We start from the raw sequence: 20,688 nt of genomic DNA, 5'->3' as shown, positions 1-20,688 counted from the left end.
TATCTTTTAAAACACCAGTATCTCTAGGTCAATAGTCAGTAGTCATAGGTGACTATTTAAATTAAGTAAAATTAAACTTAATAAAAACTTCAATTCCTCACTAGCCACACATCAAGTGCTCAATAGCCATGTGTCGTTGCCATATTGGACAGCACAGATGTAGAAGGTTTCCATTATCACAGAAAGTTCTGATGGACAGTGCTGCTAGCACATTACTGTCACGCATCAGGAAGATACAGTTAGACACATGAAATGCTTACCTTTACCTGATTCCGCCCCTCTTTTATCTTTATTGTCTGATTCTGAATAGCCTCTCTAGGACCCCTTCAGTCTTCTGCGTAAGCACACAGAGGGCATACCTGGGGCTGGCCTGCTGGCTCTGAAAGGCACTCAGCGCACAGGGCAGACACCAGGATTGTGAGGACAAAGAAGGATGCCCGACACTTTGTCCAAGCACAGGAGACAGCAGCTCTGAAGCAATCTGCAGTGACAGCACCAGGGTGGGAAGTGAACAGCCTGTTTCTGCAAATCTTCTGTATTTTTGCCAGATCTGTCAGAAGTAGACAGAAGCAGAAAGGAAAAAGGGAGAAAGTCAGAAGTGAAGTGAGGGGAAAGACAGTAGTGGGGCTGAAGATACCAAAAGCTTGGTAATCAAATGGTCTTCTTCTAGTTCTTCCAGGCGCAGAAGTTGATCCTCCAAAACCATGAAGGAGAGAGACTTCATGTGCCATTCCTATAGTGGGAGGAATTTAATAGTCACTCACTCTCTTAAAACACCCACCAAACACGAATTTATACAATTATACAATCCTGGATCAACTTATGTGTTAAAACTATATCCTCCTCATGATTAAGACTCTAGAATAAGTCTTGAAATAAGGTGTTACTTTAAAAAAAAAGAAAGAAAAAAAAAAGGAACAGATAAAGGCCATGAGTGACCTTTCTCCACACCTGTTCCTATCAACCCCTACTCTTTTGTCCTCAGGCTGTACTAGATATTCAGAAGCCCCCACTTTGGTACTCACCCTTCCCCAGCAGTTCTATATACCCATGGGAGAGTTATTTGAGGACCAGTAAAGCTTTTGGCACTCTTTCTGACATCATACCATCTAAGCTATAAATTGTCCACCCCATCTAAATGTAACAAGTTTTACCCTCATTGCTTTTCTGGCTATGTTTCTCCAGCTCTTTGTGTAATTTAGGAAGTAGCATCTTCAGAACATTATAAAACACTCCTTAAGTAATCTGGAGGTACTCTTTTGCAAGACCCTGCCTCACTCGTGTGACTATTATTTTAAAATACTGCCTCTGGATTCTTGGTCTTTAATTTGAAACTTTTATAGCTGCTTCAGCACTTCCTTCCCAGAGAGAGCCTGTGGCCTTGCTCCAAACAATACTACATGTCTTCCTCTAAATATCTGGGTTTGTTTTGGTTTCCTACAACCGAGCTGTCACTCTCTGAACAGCTAGAGTCAAAGCCCGCTGTGGAGGAAAACAGGAATGGGCCTATGCAGCACCATACACAGAGCCAAGGAGCTTGGAAACCACTTAGAGGAGCAGCTGAGTGAAAAGAGGCAGGCTTCCCTGGGATTCCAGGTCCCACCCTACTGGGACACGAATGACACTGGAGGCCTGTGCTTAAAGTTTCTCAAGGGCCTGGCACTTAGCTCTGCTGTCCCAGTGACTCACATGATAGTTTTCCAGGCCTTCAAACTGGGTCAAAAAGCTTTGTTTGTCCAAAAAGCTCCCCTGGGAGGACACTGAACAAGCAGGCTGAATGGGGATGTTTGGCCAGGTGATTCTTTTTGCTGGCTTTTAGCCTGAGGAAATATTACCAGTATTCAGGCCAAGAGTTTGGAGAATCAAAAGCTGCCAAGCATCTGGGCTGGATCAACATACACCAGAGTTATTGGTTAAGGGTTAACCATACTGCTAGTGGTGGCTCTTGCCATTCAAGAACAAAACAGATAACTTGGGAAGACCCTAAATCAAGATGTCCACTTCTCATAGATAAGAAAGACAGCAAGCTTGTGCTATGAATCATAGAAGCTTCCATTAACTCTGTGTGACCTGATCAATTTCTTTATTTATTAAGCAATGGAGTATTCCTGCAGCAGTATTTCTCAAATTTGAGAAATCACAGACCCCAAGAACATATCTGAAGACTTACAGACCCAAATTTTTATAACTTAGAATTAAAGGTTTCTCATGGTGAAACAGGAGGGAAGGGGGCAGGGCACAAACTTTAAAAGAATGACATAGACAAAGGGCATGACAAAAACTGGTTAGAACAAACTGGATCCAAGATGGCAGAAGATTTGACTTCCAGTGGACCTTGAGCCTCATTACACACTCATTGTAATACATCAGCATAAACTAAATGACACACCCACCAGTGCCATAACAGTTCTGAGGCCAACTATCAAAGATCAAAAAGTGGGTGGTGGCCCAATTCCTGGAAATCTCCACCCCTTTCCCAAAATACTTAGAATAATCCTCCCCCTCATTAGCCTATGAAATTACCCACCCCTATAAAAACTGACAACCTCATACCTTGGTACTGTATCGCCTTCTGAGATGGCCCATACTCTGTCTGGGGAATGTGTTCGTCTCTAAATAAATCCATTACTTACTTATCACTTTGTCTCTCACTGAATTCTTTCTGCAATGAGACATCAAGAACCTGAGCTTCATTAAGCCCTAAGACCAGGTGTGTGATCTCAGTTAAAAGACTGTGGGTTCAAGTCCCAATCTGGGTTTTGGCTGGGTTCGAGTCCCAGCGCATGGGTTCAAGTCCCAATCAGAGTTACATGGTTTCAGCAGCAGCATTATTCACAATGGCCAGAAAGTGGAAACAAACTGAAACCGAGCAGGACCCTGTGGGGCCCTCCCATGTACAAATCCTTTCCATATCCCCTGTTTTTTGTTTGTAGGAAATAGGCTTCTTTCAGCCTCCTAGACCTTGCATGAGTTCCAAAGGGCAGATTCAAACAGTTGTTAATCCGGGAAGAGAGGGAATGCAGAAACAGGGGAGGAGAAGTCAAAAAACAATACTGCAGGGACAAGGTCCTGGTTCCTTCTGAAGGAATATACCTAACAAAATCTTTGAGTTCTTCTGCAGGAACCCAAGCAGAGGATGGTAACTTAAGGTTGAGTACAAGATTCCTGAAACACCACCCTGTTAAACTCACCACCACTCAACTGGAAGAAAGCCACACACCCTGTAGCCCTCATCCCAAATTTTGCCTATAGGGGAGTTCAGGTCTTTTGAGCACAATCCACACATTCTCTTGCTTGGCCCTGCAAAAAAAACTTTCTCTGCTCTAAACTCCGAAGTTTTGGTTTGTTTGGCCTCACTGTGTGTCAGGCACATGACCTTGCATTCCGTAACAAAATGGGATACAATGGGAAAATATTCAGCCGTTAAAAAAGAAATAAAGTGCTGATACATGTTACAACATGGATGAACCTTGGAAACATCCTAAATGAAAGAAGCCAGACTCAAAAGCCACATATTGTATGATTTCATTTATATAAAATGTCCAGAATAGGCAAATCCAAAGAGAGAGAAAGTAGATTAGTGGTTGTCAGGGGTTGGGGAGGAGAGGGAGCAGGGACGGAGAAATTTTCCTCTACTCTTCCAGGTTCTTCTGGCTGGTCTAAGAATTAAATTGACATGAGACAGAGTAACAGGAGAAAAATCAAACAAAGTTTAATTACATGTATATGTGGGAGAGACCCAGGAAAACTGAGTAATTCACCAAAATGGCCTCACCTTAAATACCATCATCAGCTAAAGACAAAAGATGTTTAGAGTGGGGAGAGTCAGTTTTGGGAGGTTACCAGGAAAAGCACAGTAAACAAAGGTGATGGTGATGCAGATTTAAGTTGCCTTCCCACTGATGTTTATAGAGATTTGGTCATGTTCTTCCAGGTAGAAAGGGGAGATTTCCCTTACAAATGTAAATGTTTCTTATGAAAAGGCAACTCCTACTTGGTTTTCAGAGCCCTTCCCTGTCTGCTGTTTACCAGAAAATAACCAGCTTAAAACAATCAGTATGCCAAAGAGACATAGTTCAGGGTGGCAAATTCTGCTCCCCTAAAAGAGGAATAAGTAATGACTGCCAATGGGCGTAGGGATTTTTTTAGGGGTAATGAAAACGTTCTGGAATTATATAGTAGTAATAGTTGTGAATCATTAACCTTGTGAACATACTAAAAACCACTGAATTGTACACTTTAAAAGGATGGATTTTATGGTATGTGAATTATATCTACATTTTTTAAAAAGTTACGTGATATTATTTTAGTTGATAACTGGGTGCCAAGATAAGTACTTTGTGTGGAACAGTAAATCCTTGTTTCCAGACTCACTTATGAGGCGGCTAGCCAGGTGACCTAGAAGGCATTTATGTTAACTTTGGAATGTGATAGAAGGATATCTAAAATTTTAAATATTCATAGATAACTTCTAGACCCCAAGAACTCATCAGTGGAACTCCCAAGGGTCCATGAACCCAGGTTTGAGAAACATTGGCCCAGATAACCTTCCAGGACTTTTTACCCTTTTACATGCTATGTGATCAGAATTTTCAGTAAGTTGCTTTCCAAAGTCTGCCCAGGGACACCTTAGAATTTACAAGTCCCTTGGCTAAGTCTTGGTAACATAAGCAAATTACTCTATCTACACTCCAGGTAATTGATTAAACATGTGATCTACAAAGTTGGAAATGCATAAACCCCATAAGATGAAAAAGGAATTTGATACTGAAACCAAACAGGACCCTGTAGGGCTCCTGGGCACAGAAGCCTTTCTGTGTCCCCCGTTTCTTGTTTGTAGGGAATAGATTCCAGCCTCCTTGATCTTCCCTAAGTTGCAAAGGGCAGATTCAAACAGTTGCTAATCAGGGAAGAAAGGGGATGCAGAGACAAGGGAGGAGCAGTCAAGAAACAATAGTACAGACTTGGGGCAGGGTCCTGGTTCCACCTCAAGGGATACACATAACAATATCTTTGAGCTCTTCTACAGAATTAAAACCCTCAACAAATGGAAGATGTTAACCTACTTGATGAAGCATTTTTTTTTTTGCCTGCACTGCACAGCATGCAGGCTCTTAGTTCCCCAACCAGGGATCGAACCTGTGCCCCCTGCAGTGGAAGCACGGAGTCTTAACCACTGGACCGCCAGGGAAGTCCTGATGAAGCATTCTTAATTCCAGAGAAGGTCACAGTTTGATAACCTTGAGAAGCAGAGAAGCTCATCAGGAGACCACCTGAGGCCAGATTAAGTGAACCAGAGGGGAGTTCCCTGGTAGTCTAGTGGTTAGGATTCTGAGCTTTCACTGGCATGGTCCAGGTTCAATCCCTGGTTGGGGAACTGAGATCTCGCAAGCTGTGTGGTGTGGGAGGGTGGGGGGAGAAGGAACCAGAGAAGCTCATCAGAAGACCACCTGAGGTCAGATTAAAGGAGTGCAGGCCCTGCACACACCCTGATCTTTAACAACCCCGCCCTTGAACCATTGCTATAAAACTCCTCACCAAATCCCTGCAAGTTGGGACACACAGTTTTTGAGGCACGAGCCCACTGTGTCCCCGTTTGTCTGGCAAAGGAATAAAGCTATTCTTCTCTACTTCACCCAAAACTTTGACTCCAAGATTCAATTTGGCACTGGTGCACAGAGGCTGAGTTTTCGGCATCAATACCAGTTAATCTAACGTGGAAAATCCTCTGAGAAGGTCTCCCACTGAGGCCTCACTTGGGTCATGGATTGTTTAAACCCCTGATTTAAACACTATGACCTTCCAAAAGTGTCCGCAGCAATGGAATAAAGATGGATGTTGCTAACTCAAGTCAGAGGGGAAGGGCAACGGGAGTTTATGTAAGCAAGGGGTCTTTCCCACATGCTCAGTTTGGGCAAGGGCAAAAGTCAAGGAGTACAGGATGCGGTTCACAGCTGGCTCTTCTATTTATTTAACTGGAGGGCAACTGTCTCTACTCTCTGATCTTTTGTTTTCCTCACCTAGCAAAATAATCAGAAACTATCCCACCTCTTGGGGTGGTTGTTCAGATGAGTTCAGTTCACCAAACTTTTACTGAGCATCTGATTTTTATGTATTAGGCACTGAGCTAGTGCTGGGAGGAAACCAGAGTGGCCCCTACCTTCAGGGAGCCCACAGCCTTGTGGGGGAGATTACTGTCCTGAGTGTTATGGAAAGAAACTTTATGTTTAAAGAACTCAAACTACTAAAGTGCTATAAAATATATGGTAATAATGTATCTTTATTATCCAATATGAGTCAATAGTTTGTCTGATTCCTGGCTCTGGTTAGTTCTCTAATAAAAATACTTTTGTAGGAGCTTCCCCAGTGGTCCAGTGGTTAAGAATCCTTGCTTCCACTGCAGGGGGCATGGGTTTGATCCCTGGTTGGCGAACTAAGATCCCACTTGTTGCTCAGTGCAGCCAAAAAAAAAAAGAATACTTTTGTAGAATTAAGTATTGAGGCACTTACTGAATATTATTTACCTGGGTATTGACTGAACTCACCATTTTCCATAAAGACATTTTCATGTTGTGCCCACTATGTGTCTCAATATTTTGCAAGAAAATAGAAAAGCACAATGTTTCTTTTTTTTTTTTAATATTTATTTTATTTATTTATTTGGTTGCGCTCGGTGTTGGTTGTGGCAGGTGTGCTCCTTAGTTGTGGCACGTGTGCTCCTTAGTTGCAGTTCACTCGCTCCTTAGTTGTGGCAGGGGGGCTCCTTAGCTGCAGCATGCAAACTCTTAGAAGTCCCAAAAAGCACAATGTTTCCACCTGTGTCTTGAGTCAGCTGTAATATAAACATCACTTGGGGGAACTTCCCTGGTTGTCCAGTGGCTAAGACTCCATGCTCCCAATACAGGGGGCCTGGGTTCAATTCCTGGTCAAGGAACTAGATCCCACATGCTGCAACTAAAGATTCCACATGCCACAGCAAAGATCCCAAGTGCCACAACTAAGAGCCGGTGCAGCCAAACAAACAAACAAACACCACTTGACTAAAATCTCAACTACTTTCTAGCAACCATTGTGTAAAATGCCAATAAGTGTAGTTGCCTCTTTTAAGAAGGGAAGAAGATTTCTTTGTGGATTCTTTCTTCTTCTCATAATCCATGTACCTGCAAACTGCTCTTCTAAGAAAGCCAGGACTAGGAAGATCAGAAGAAATTCTTCCACCAAGTGAATACTAAGTAAGACCCTACAGGCAAGAACAAGATAATGAAAATAAATTTTTTAAAAAGACCCTATAGGCAGCAGCACTGCATCCCCACTGGTTTCCTGGGCTACTGTTTACTTGTCATCTGCACATGAGCTGACATCCCAAACTACACCGTAGTCTCTGTGTGCCCAGGCAGAATGTGTTCTTCCCTATCTACAGGTGTCAGTCAAAAGAGTCATTTTCACAATACAATCCAGGGTCCCTTGCATTGTGAATTTCAGGGTTATAAATGACACACAACTGCTTATCCCAATATTTTTACCTTTGTCATGCATGACTTTTCTTTAGATAGCCTTTGGCAGAACTCTTTGCCTATGAGTGACATTAGCAAGGAAGATACCAGATAACAGGAGACTGAATGCCTTCAAAAATCTCCTGCAACTTTAAAAGCTCATCTCATCAGGCTTTCGCATGCTACTAATGGAAGTATAAATGGATATAACCTTTCTGCAATGCAATTTGGCAATATCTAGTCAAGAATATATTTTAAAAGTGTGTGTCTGTCAGGATCCCAGAAGGAAAGGGATTTCATCCAGGATGGTTCAAATGAAGAGACTTTAATAAAAGGACTACTTACAGATGGGTAGACCACGTTAAGGGAGTAAACAAGGGATGTTGGGGTCCCCAAAGAAGAGCAACATCCCTGGAGATAAAGGGACAAGGAGAGGAAATAATCTTATGGAACTCAGTAAGAATAGGAACGGTGGAGGAGGAACCACCAAGAAAGAGGGGCAGGGCTGGAGGTGGGAAGAGGCATGCAGCCACTGCCTCACAGCAGGAAGGAGTGAGAAACCTCAACTTCTCTCTCTTCTAGCTTCTTGACCTCCTCCTGGTGCCACCCACTGAAAGAATCTCAAGGAAGCCGAAGGGCAAGAGATCCTGGACATGAGATCTATAAAGACACAGAGCAGAATGAAGAAAGGCAGAGAAGAGGTGGGAGTAGGAATGGAAAATAACCAGCACAAACCTATAATTCCATTTCCAAGAATACACTCTAGGGATGTAATCAAAGATGGAAGCAAGGAATCATATGATAGTATGTTCTTCCATAGTTAAGTAAAACAGTGAAAAAATTGAAAACAAGGTAAATCTCCTATAATGGGAGGATAGATATATTACAATACGTATATCCACACTTCAGAATAGATGGTGCCATTATAAATATTTTTGAAGAATCTGTGATGATATGCAGAAATGCTTACAATAAAATGTTTATTTAAAAAAGGGGGACAGAACTGTATGCACAGTATTAACTCAGTCCCATGAACACCTATATGCAAAGGGAAAAACTCTTAACAATGTTTTTCTGGGATTTAAAACATATAAAATTTTTTTTTTCAAATTTTACTAGGTATCCTCTATTTTTTTTTTTTAAGTAACTTTTTTAAAAAATTTTTTTAATTTTTAAATTTATTTATGGCTGTGTTGGGTCTTCGTTTCTGTGCGAGGGCCTTCTCTAGTTGTGGCAAGCGGGGGCCACTCCTCATCGCGGTGCGCGGGCCTCTCACTATCGCGGCCTCTCTTGTTGCAGAGCACAGGCTCCAGACGCGCAGGCTCAGTAATTGTAGCTCACGGGCCCAGTTGCTCCGTGGCATGTGGGATCTTCCCAGACCAGGGCTCGAACCCGTGTTCCCTGCATTGGCAGGCAGATTCTCAACCACTGCGCCAGCAGGGAAGCCCAAAACATATAAATTTTAATACAAAAACTAAATGCTATTTTTTTAAAATTTTATTTATTTATTTATTTGGCTGCACCGGGTCTTAGTTGTGGCACTTGGGATCTTCATTGCTGCATGTGGGCTCTTTTTAGTTGCGGCATGCAGCCTCTTAGTTGCAGCATGTGGGATCTTAGTTGCAGCATGCAGGATCTAGTTCCCTGATCAGGGATCGAACCCAAGCCCCCTGCATTGGGAGTTCAGAGTCTTAACCACTGGACCACCAGGGAAGTCCCAATAAATGCTATTTTTAAAATATAAAATTAAATTTTATCTATGATTTTAATAAATTAACTGCTACAATAAAATTTAAAATTATACTTGAAGATGTGTAAAAAAATATATTACTCTCCTCTTCTCCTCCCTGCCCAGAACTCCTGACAATGTTAATAATTTTCTTTTTGATAATGGGAATTTTAATTTTTTCTTCACGACTTCCAATATTTTTCCTTTTTCCTTTTCACAATAAGTGTATGATACTTTTGTGATCAGAGAAAAAAAGTCAATGCCAGAAAAAGAGAGTCGATCTCACTGTAATGTACTCTACTCAGTTGAAAATATTGATAAGGGACACAGCAAGTTTAAGTAAATTAAAACCAGTGACATGAAGGGTGAATCTCAATCTGTGACTACTTGATATCTGGACAAAAGTGAAAGAAAAATAATCAATTTCTACATGATATCAAACACACAGATATATTAGATGATTTTGATTTTTGACTACCTTTTTAACTCTTCACTTGAATGACAGGCATCATATTAATTCAGCTTTAGTTGGACTCATTCTTATCTTGCAACTCTGGAAAATCCAAGAAATTTCTATAACCTGAAAGTTGTTCCTCATATTGAAATAATAATGTTCTCTTTTTTTTTTCTTTTTGGCCATGGCATGCAGGGATCTTAGTTCCCCAACCAGGGATCAAACCTGTGCCCCCTGCATTGACAGCGCAGAGTCTTAACCACTGGACTGCCAGGGAAGTCCCTCTCTTTTAAATTTTATCGTTTACTCTTCAGTATCATTTTTAACTATATTTTATTTTTTTATCAATTATTAAGTAACACAAAAATACATTTTTGTTTTAAAGTTCCAAACAATACAAAGAATACAAGTGTGCTTTGGCCACCTGCTCACACTTGGTCTCCTTCCCCTAGGCAACCTGTTCTCAGTTTGTCATGTAACTCTCAAGACATCTGCTTATCATTTACATGCATATATATGCATATGGAATATATAGTTTTATTTTCATTTTCTAAGTAAATGATGTTTTATTGTACACATTATTCTGCAACTCACATTTTTCTCCTGTTGAAGCTCCACTTCATTTTTTTACACTGGTTACACAGTTTCCCACAGTTTGATTATTCCAATTTATCTGACTACTCCTGGTTGATGGCTATTTGGGTTGTTTTTAGTTATCTGCTATTTCAGACAATGCTGTAGTGAAAAACCTTGTGCGTGTCTCTATGTGTCTATATGCGAGCACTATTTCTCTAAGGGAGCTAATGAAAAATGGAATTTCTGGTTTGAAAGGTATGTGCCCTTAAGTTTTTACTTGATACTATCGAGCAGCCTTCCATACAGGTTTATCGATTTACACTTCCAATAAGATGAAAAGATGCCAAGCCTCACTAATAATCAGGAAAATGCAAATTCAAATAAAATAAGATGCCATTTTTACCATTTGGGGTTCACAAATTTAAAAGGATTGATAATGCGAAGTGTGGAGGAGGAAAGAGTCGTGTATCCCCACATAAAGTTCTTTTTACAGCCAGCATCCACATATCAGGGAAGGTTCCTTGGAGACTTACTATTAAAAGTGATTATGCTAAACTGTTGTGATAAGTAAACAAAGGACATTTCTGTTACAGGATCATTGGTTTTTATACGCGCTAATAGCAGCCCTGCTGTTAACATATATTCACTCAGAGCATTTTTATCAAGTATTCTTGTTTTGTAATTACTAATTCCTTTTTTTTTTTTTTTTTGGCTGCACCATGCAGCTTGCAGGATCTTAGTTCCTCAACCAGGGATTGAACCCCCCACTGGATGGCCAGGGAATTCCCTGAAATACAAATTCCTTAATTTACCAAGTAGATAAGAATTTCTCCACTTTAATAACCACATTTGGTTTATAATTTATAAAGTACTTTCACATTCTCATAGGTTCCTTCAATTGATTTCTGCCTCAGTGACAGTGTGAGGTGCTATTTCAGATGAGGAAACTGAGGCTCAGAGAAGTTAAATGATTTTCCAAGGTCACAGTTGTAAGTGGAAGGGCTCAGGTCTTCTGACTCCCAGTTCCATTAGCTTCTCACTTTCTTAACTGCTTCTAAAACAAAGTACAGTTGAAGTCCCTTCTGCCTCTTCCATGGAGCTCAAGGCATCCAAAAGGAACCACAGGGGGCAGCCTGGTGCAGCAGAAGATAGAATAGGCTCGAAGCCTGAGAACTGGCTTTTTGTTTCTATTCTGTGCTTCCCCCAGCTGTGTGACCTTAAATAAGTCATTTAGCCTTACTGGGCCTCAGCTGCCCCTTTCAAAAAATAGACATGATGCTCACTTAGTAGTATTGAAAGAAGAGATGATGCCGTGCAGTTCCTTCTAGTTGTGAGATTTTATTTAAGCCAGACGTAAACTAGGGTTCTTTCTCTGCTCATACATTTTATGAAATACCATTTTCTGCAACGGATTTATTTGAAAATATGAACCCACAATGGAAAAATTTACCATACAATGCTTTCTTTGATTGAAGTCTAAAAATGTTCCCTTATCTTTTTTCTTTCTTTCTTTATAAAAAAAGCATTATTTGGTAAACCCCTTGCCAAGGCTAGGGAAATCCCCAAGGAACAGCAGCAAACCGTTTCAGGTAGCTGGCTGTGTCTGAAAAGATGTTTTCTGCCTGTATCTCTTACTAGTTGGCATGATTCCAGTTCCACTTACATTTTTTGTTACCTATTATTACAGATTTTTAAAGTGATTTATTTTCCCATCCTACTACCAATAGCGTGACAGCTTTAACCCGAGTTTTTCTTTATAGTTCCAACTTCCATAAGCCAAAGACTTTAAGAGCTGGAAGGAGTCTTAAGAGATCACTTGATCCTGTCCTCTATCTTTGAACAGATAAAATATTTTTTCCATTTAACAGAGGAAGCATCCAACGTCCAGAAAGCCTGTGACTTACTCAAGGTTTCACAGCTAGCAAGTCTCCTCGTGCGGTACTTACTCCATTCTTAGTGTGTGACAATTTATTGGTGATCTTGGCTCTTCCAGAAAAACCACAATGAAAGTCAAAATGAGTAAACCATATGATCATTGATTTCTTTCATTTTATCACACATCACAAATTCTTCTATTTCTAACCATATTTTGATGCATTATTTATGAGGGCCATCTGGTCACAGGTTTGCCAAGAAAACTCTAGAATTTTAAAAGTGTGCTTCATTTTTCCAGGAAACACACTGCATAGCTTGGATTTATCCTTAACCTGATCATCGGTGACTCATGGGGCAAACAGATTTGTTAACTGCAATCTGTTTTTTAAAAAAACTGATGTATAACTAACATATAATAAAGTGCACAAATCTTACATATAAACTAAAAATATTTTTACATGTGCATACACCATACAGAGAATTATCAGCACCTCTGAACACCCCCTGTGCCCTGTACTAGTCACCACCCTCCAAGGGCAACCACTATTTTAACTTCTATCACCAGAAATTAGTTTTGAAGTTTGAAAAATTCTGGATTTGAACTTCATGGAATCATACAGTATGGACTGTTTTGTGTTTGCTTTCTCTCATTCAACATTATGTCTGTGAGATTGTTAACTACATTCTAAAAATGCAATCTACTTTCTGGCTCAGTTCCTCAGGGAATCTCTCAAAATTAGGTACATAATATACCAGCTATACACAGGTGTATGTATAAAAAATTCAGTTGAGAAAAGAACTTTTAAAATGACTAGACTAGAATAATCTCTACTGCTTGTGTCACTTTCTACTCTTGCATCATCAATTTCCCTCTTCTTTTAAATGGGCTCTCTCTGCTTTTAAATGGGCTCTGATCTATCCAAGTATTCTCTTTTCTTCTCCCATTAATGGATAAATAACTTACACAATTTTCTTTACTTATTCATATCCAGCATTCCCCATCAGTGCTCCACGATCATTGGTCTAAAAGTTGCAAATGGCCTCAAGCTATCATCTGACACAGACGTCCCTCATTAGCAAGAAAAGCATTATCATTCTCTATTTTCAGATTTAGCAGACAGTAACTGAGTACATATAATCTTCAATGTACTTTTCTAGGTTTTATGGGGGGACTACAAAAAAATAGCAGGAATGAGCCCTACCCTCATGAACTTCCAGCCTACCAGAAGCAGTGTAGTATAGATATCTACATAAAAGATCACAATATAAGCTATAAAATGTTAAATGACACCATTGAGTTAAAAGAGAAAAAAATGTTGTGTGAGATCAGAGGGAAAAGTAACTTCCACCTGGGGTGGTGTCAGGGAAGCTTGGTAGGGGAGTATTTGTATTAAGAAGTAGGATGACATAGCTAGGTAGGTTTAGTCATGCAGTGATGGAGGAAGGTATTTTAGATGGATGACTGTAAGGACAAGGACACTGAATTGGGAAATCATGCAGCATGTACAGGGAGCTGCAATGCAGTTTGACCCAAGAGTATGGCAAGTGATGAAGAAACAGAATTACCCAAGGCTATAGCACTATGGGGCCCTAGAATGAGGACTGAATCCCAGGAATCTTCCTTCTAAGTGTTCTTCCCATATTTTGACCCAATCAACATTTTAGCCACTGCCTGCTTTCTTTACAACTGCCCATTATATACTGTCCATTAATTAATTGATTCAACAAACATTTATTGAATAGCCACTACAAGCCAGACACAAATGGACTCTGTGGTCTCCAAGGCTGACTTGGTATGTTATAAAATAATTTTTTCCAAATGGGGAGTCAGGCTAATATAATATTTGGCTAAGATAGATTTTCTTTCCCTTTAATTGCTAGAATTTTATTGAGTTATGCTTCAGAGCAAATACTATAAATAACAGAGAGAATTAAATAAACCACAAAAAAGGATCTCTGCATCACATTTTTCTACATGACATCAATACACTGAGTCTTAGCATTGACTACACACGTGTTTTTTCCATAACTACTTTTACTTAGGTTTGAGCAAGGGGTAACACAGGAGGACCTGAAACCTTCTATTATTGAGTGAAAGCTTAAAAACATTCTGTATAATCTAGTACAAGACTCACTTCCTTTTAGCTTATCAACACCAGAAGACATTTCCCCTTTGTACTCGTTGTGTTTAATGTAACTATGGAGACGCCACACTTTCTATGCAACTGACACACATGATTCCAGTTTAATGTACTCATTTTCTGAGAAACATTAAAAAAAAAATTGTGGTCACTCTTAAACCTTTAAGCTACTTTTGTATTTCAACGTAAATCCAATACATTTATTAGTAATATTCATGAGGGAATAGTTAAGTACCAGGGATTATAGATTCTTTATAATTCCAATGAACTGTTCCTAATTAAAGCTTTGGTGCCAGAAAAAAAAAGGGGGGGTAATTATTATTTGAACAAATTAGGCTATCAGATATTTCTATAAATTGTAGAGTATATAAAGTTGAGTTTTGAGAGTTATATTTCCAGGCATATGTCAGGCTAGACATTCAGACTGCCCTTCATAGTGGAAACAATTTTTTTTTTTTTTTGGCCATGCCACACAGCTTGCAGGATCTTAGTTCCCAGACCAGGGATTGAACCCAGGCCCCGGCAGTGAAAGAGTCAAGTCCTAACCATTGGACCACCAGGGAATTCCCTGGAAACAATTTAAAAACTGAATTAAAAAAAAAAAAAATCCTAAACCTCTTAAAAGCACTGAAACATGGACTAGAAAGCTAGGAATTATAAACTCAAAGAGAAGTAAAGTAGGAAACCAGACAGGTATATGGACAACATTGTCCAGGTGTAGAACACCAGGAGGCACCATTTGCATCCTATTCACCGAAATGATGCCCCTGGAGTTGCTCAATCGTGTCCTGAGATCACTTTTGCCCTAAAGGCGTTTGCTCAAGCTGGTGAACTTCAGCTTTGGCTTTAGTGGGGTGTGGAGTGGGGGATGGGACAGGAGGTAAAGCCTAGGCCTTGGAGAATCCTATAGGAGACCTCTCTCCCAATAAAGCTTGGACCCTTTAGGTAGGGATGAAAAAAAACCTACATACCCAATCATCCTGATGACTGCAAGGAAAATTCCTGTGGTGCTAAGCAAAACCAAAGACCAAAAAATTCTGTCCCTGAAAGATTGTAACATCGTGATATAGCCAAAATAGGTCCAAGAAAACCCATCACTATAAGTTGAGTAGGCCCCGGTGTATGAAAAAAACAAATGCAAATCTTCTCTGGAGAAAAGTACTTCAATAATACATAAATGATTTTCTAAGGAAAATGAGCAGCTTACAGTAACAAACACTAAGCACCCCAAGACTTAAGTTACTATTGAGTGAGGACCAGCAGAAACAATATCCAAGAGAAACAACAGAAAACTCTCACAAAGAATTCAGATATTTGAATTATGAAACGCAGAAGGTAAAATAACTATGTTTTATTTTTTGAAGAAATAAAAAAGTGGAAAACGCCTATTCAAAATAAGAAACTATAGAATATAGCCTAGTAGATTTTTCAAAAATAGAATTTCTAGAAATGAAAAACACAGTAACCGAAATCAATAACACAATGGACAGGTTTAACAGCAAATTAGACACAAGTGAAGAGAAAATTAATAAACCGAAGGATATGACTATGATGATAGAAATTGTCCATCATACACCAAAGAGAAACAGAAGAAAGGAAACTTGAGAGAGTAGTTAATAGATATGGAGGATAAATAAGACATTCTGACATACATCCGTTTAATTGTGGAGTTCTGGAAAGAAAGGAAAGAGAAAATGGTGCAGAGGCAATATTTGAAGAGACAATAGCTAAGAATTTTCTAGGACCAATCTGTTTCAAACCACAGATTTAAGAAGTCAACTAAATTCCAAGCAGAATTAAAAACAAAACAAAAAATAATTTTCACTTTAACACAACATAGTGAAACAGCAGAATACAAAAGACAAACAGACCATCTTAGAAGCAGACTTCTAAATCCCTTCAGGAGAAAAAAATAACTGCCAACTTAGAAATCTGCCCCCCAAAAGAATATCTTTCAAAAAAGAAGATGAAAAAAAAAAAGACATTTTTAGACAAGCTAAGTGAGTTTGCTTCCATGATGTTCATAAAAGGAAATTCTAAAGAATGTTCTTAATTAAGAGAGATAGTGATCTCAGGTGAAAGGTTTAAAAAATAAGAATGAATGAACAGCAAAGAAAGTGGTAAAAATGGGTAAGGCCAAACAAATCTTTACTGTGTAGAACAAGAATAATGTTTTCTGGGGTTAAAAAAAGATTTAAAATACAACAGTAACATAAAACTTGGAGGGGAGTATATGGAATTAAAGTATGTAAAAGTGCTTGCTGCCTGGGAGAAGGGTAAACCTTGATAAGTATGTATGTTTTAATTTCAGTGCATCTGAAATTTTAGCATGCATCAGAATAATCTGAAGGGCTTGTTAAAACACAAGTCTGATTCAGGTTGAGGTGGGCCCAAGAATTTACATTTCTAACAAGCCCCCAGCTTGATACTGATAATAGCACTGTTGACTAGTCATAAAAAACAAACAAACAAACAAAACAAAACAAACTGAACATAAAATCCAAACTAGCAGAGGGGGAAAATTTGAAATGAGAAAAAAAATTCAAAAAGGTGAAAAATCAAATAAAAATAGAACCAGAAGAACAAGTGGAAAGCACAAAACAAGGTACCAATTCAAATATATTAGTAATTACATTAAATATAAAAGGATTAAATGCTCCAATTAAAAGATAAAGATTGATACAAAAAATGAACTCAAAATGGATCACAGACCTAAATAAAACTTCTAGAAGAAAATAATAGGAAAAAATATTTGTGACCTTGGGTTAGGCAAAGAGCAATTAGATACAACATCAAAAACATGATCTATAGAAGAAAAATTGATCATTTGGACTTCATCAAAATGAAAATTTTTTGTTAAGAGAATGAAAAGACACAATTGAGAGAATGAAAAGATTAGTCATATACAGGAAGAAGATATTTGCAAATCACATATCTGACAAATGATGTGTGTCTAGAATATATAAAGAACTCTCAACATTCAATAATAAGAAAAAATAAACAAGCCCAATAAAAATATTTACTTCACCAAAGAAAGGCATGGATGGCAAATAAGCAATGAAAAGCTGTTCAAAATCATTTGTCACTAGGGAAATATAAATTAAAACCATAATGAGATACTTCCAAACACCTGTTAGAATAATTAAAATGAAACAATCTGATAATAACAAGAGCTGGTGAGAACAGGGAGCAACTGAATTCTTTCATGCATTCTCAGACATTGTTGCGGGCCAATGCACAATGGTACAGCCACTCTAGAAAACAATTTGGCAGTTTTTTATAAAGCTAAATATAGAATTACCACAAAGGCAGCAATATCACTCCCTGGTATTTACCAGAGTGAAATTAAAGCTTATGTTCATTCAAAAACCTAAACACAGATGTTTACAGTAGCTTCACATGTAATAACCAAAAATTAGAAACAGTCCAGATATCCATCAACTGGGGAATGGATAAACTGAAGTACATCCATAAAATGGAACACTCTTCAGCAATAAAAAAGGAATAAACTCTTGACACACACAACAACATGGATGAATCTCAAAAGCATTTTGCTTAGTGAAAGTCAGACTCAAAAGAGTACATATTGTATGATTCCATTTATATGACTTTCTTGAAAAGGCAAAACTATAGGAACAGAGAACAGATTAGTGGTTGCCTAGGGTTAAGGGTGGGGTGAGGCTCTGACCACAACAGGGTAGCACAAGGGAATTTTGGGGGGCTACATTCCATATCTTGATTGTAGTGGTAGTTTTAACACTATGCATTTGCCAAAACTTATTTTTACTGTATGTTAAATAACTTTTTTTTTTTTAAGACAAAGATTGTCAGATTGAGTAAAACTTTAACAGGGTCTCTGAGAGCCTCTGTTGGCCAAGGGCAAACTTTGCTCAAGAAAAAGCAAGTTCAGTTCTCATTCCGAAAACCCTTGTAAGATTATGTACAAAACCTTATTAAAAAGTGAACAGTATTTCTATTTTTAGATTGCTAACATATAGCAGGAAATAAACACCAATACACACCAGACTTAAATAAATATACTTTAATGTACCATAGTTTTGTGTATTTTATACAACTGCAAAACATACGGAGGTTAAGAATCAAACCGGTGGTTGAAATTGTATGTCTGAAACTGCAAGATGAGTCCTTGAATTTTTCACTTTGCATCCAGCTGTTTTGCCATCATCAGAGGGCTAATTTTAGAACAAGTAATCTTCTTATAAAATACAGTATAATTAGGAAAGTAGGAATTTTTTTTGAGATTTCTAATTCAGAGTTGTACAGGGTGCTTGGTTTTCTGAATCAAGCCAGCAGCCCAAGAATAATCTGAACCATAAATCTAAGGCCAAGCCAAGAAACTTTTAGCTAAAGAATCATAGTTAACTTGTAAAAGAGTGGAATTCCAGCTCCTTTATATCAATGGACTTTGAAATGAAGATAAAGTTACAAATAAAATTTTCCCTCAATCCATGAGAAGCAATATGGAAATCATAGTGTGTGATGGTTTATTCTTCCCGGCAAATTAAATGACTACATTTGCTTTGTAATGCATGTAAGAGAAATATGCTTGCTTACTCTTGCTGAAGACTATAATAGCTGCTTCCCTTGCTTTCTTTTTCTGACAGGAATCATCAGCAACATGGAACATGTTGCCACATTCTTTGAGCAATGATATATATATATATTTTAATGTAAGGAGTCAAACCCAAAGAGTCTAACCCAAACTAAATAATTTATACCACACAGTCCCAACTAGTTTTCCCCATTTCTCAAAATAACTGGAACTGAGTGCAGACCAAATCCCCGCTTTTTGTTGTGCCATGTAGGCACTGCCACAAATCTAAGAAATTCTTCATTTTTCAGGTCAAAATTAAGCCATCGTTTTCGTTCTGTTACACAGGTGAACAATGACTTTTCACTAATTAATTACGAAACAGATTAAGAGAAGACAATTTCATGCAACATCTCACAGGTTCGAGTGCTACATAAGGAAGGATTTAAGTGTGTTGATAACAGCTTATATAGTGTATGAGTTTCTATTAAACTACTTAATAAAAATCTTAATTCCTAGAGCAATTCAACCAACCCCAAGGTCAACTAAAGTAAGTTATTCCAACCAGTTATTAACCCAAGAAACTTCTACAGGAAAATAAATAAATAAAAGGACCAAAGGAAACTGGCATCTTATATTGCCCTGGAATCATGCTTTTTCTGAGACTTTGCTATCACCTAATTATCATAAAATAGTGCTCTCAGTCATACAATTAAAGCCGTTAGGTAGATCATGAGACCATTAACTGGCTTAACATACTTTTGTGTGGTTAGGAAACCCATATTACTGAACTGTTTGCCACTGGCTTTTGACATTTATAAGAACCCTGGCAATTTACCCACAGCTACTGAAAAAAAGTTTTTTTTAACTTTCTTCAAGTTTCCACATGAAAAATGATCTCGTATGTTAGAAGTGGAGAAAAATGTGGAAGAATTACTCTCATTGGGCTGGCTTTGACTGGATACCCCATGTTTACAAAACGTTTTGAGAGAGTCAGATCAGCAGTTCTAATGACAGCATAACAGCATATTATACGGTTATCATGAGCCACGTGCAGCCTAAGGAGAATTTTCAGTCTATCAGAGTGGCCCACATGTTGCTTATTTATCATTTCAATTTCATATCAGAATCAAAATTGAAAAAAAGAAAACTCTGAAACTCAAGCAAGTCATCTGTGGCCAGAGTAATGAGGTCTCTTGCAAAAAAACCCCAAAAACAAAACAAAACAAAACAAAACAAAAAAAACCCAAAAAGAGATTAACACATTTTCGAGAAACAAGCTTTGGTTTCAGAGTACTACTGCAGCTGTTTAATTCACTTGCTGATGCAGCTCAAGTATGTAGACATTTACAGTAAATTTTTTAAATGGTTTATGTGCCCTCAGTAATTTTTACCATTTTAAAGAGAAATGAGAAACACTATGGTAGTGATCAAGTAGTAGCACTTACTTATTTTCAGAAGCTGTATTTTACTGACTAAAGCAGCACTTGTAGATAATAGGGTTATTTCTTGGTTGCAGCACTATGACCGTATGTTACAGCAACTGAGAACTCTTTGATACAGACAAGGCACAAGGTCAGTTAAAGAATAACATTCTCCCAGAAAGGTGATAGCTTTCCTTATAAGAAGAAACACATGAAGCCTAGCAGTCACCGTTTCGTTTCGTTTATTCCATTATGATTGCCTAAGTTTTCAACTGGGCAGTATTCTATTTCAAGGCCATTCTGTTGCAAAACTTTGCCCGTGTGGTTGTAACATAGCTGTGTCTGTTGTAAACCAAAGAGGACAGGAAAAAAAAAAAAAAAAAGAGATCACGGGAAAGAGTACTCCATGTAACTTTTCATGTGAAGGTCTTAAAGTAGGTAACT

Source organism: Balaenoptera borealis, assembly GCF_965194805.1.
Source record: "Balaenoptera borealis genome assembly, chromosome: 3".
Lineage (NCBI taxonomy): Eukaryota > Metazoa > Chordata > Mammalia > Artiodactyla > Balaenopteridae > Balaenoptera > Balaenoptera borealis.
This window is presented reverse-complemented; position numbering follows the sequence as displayed.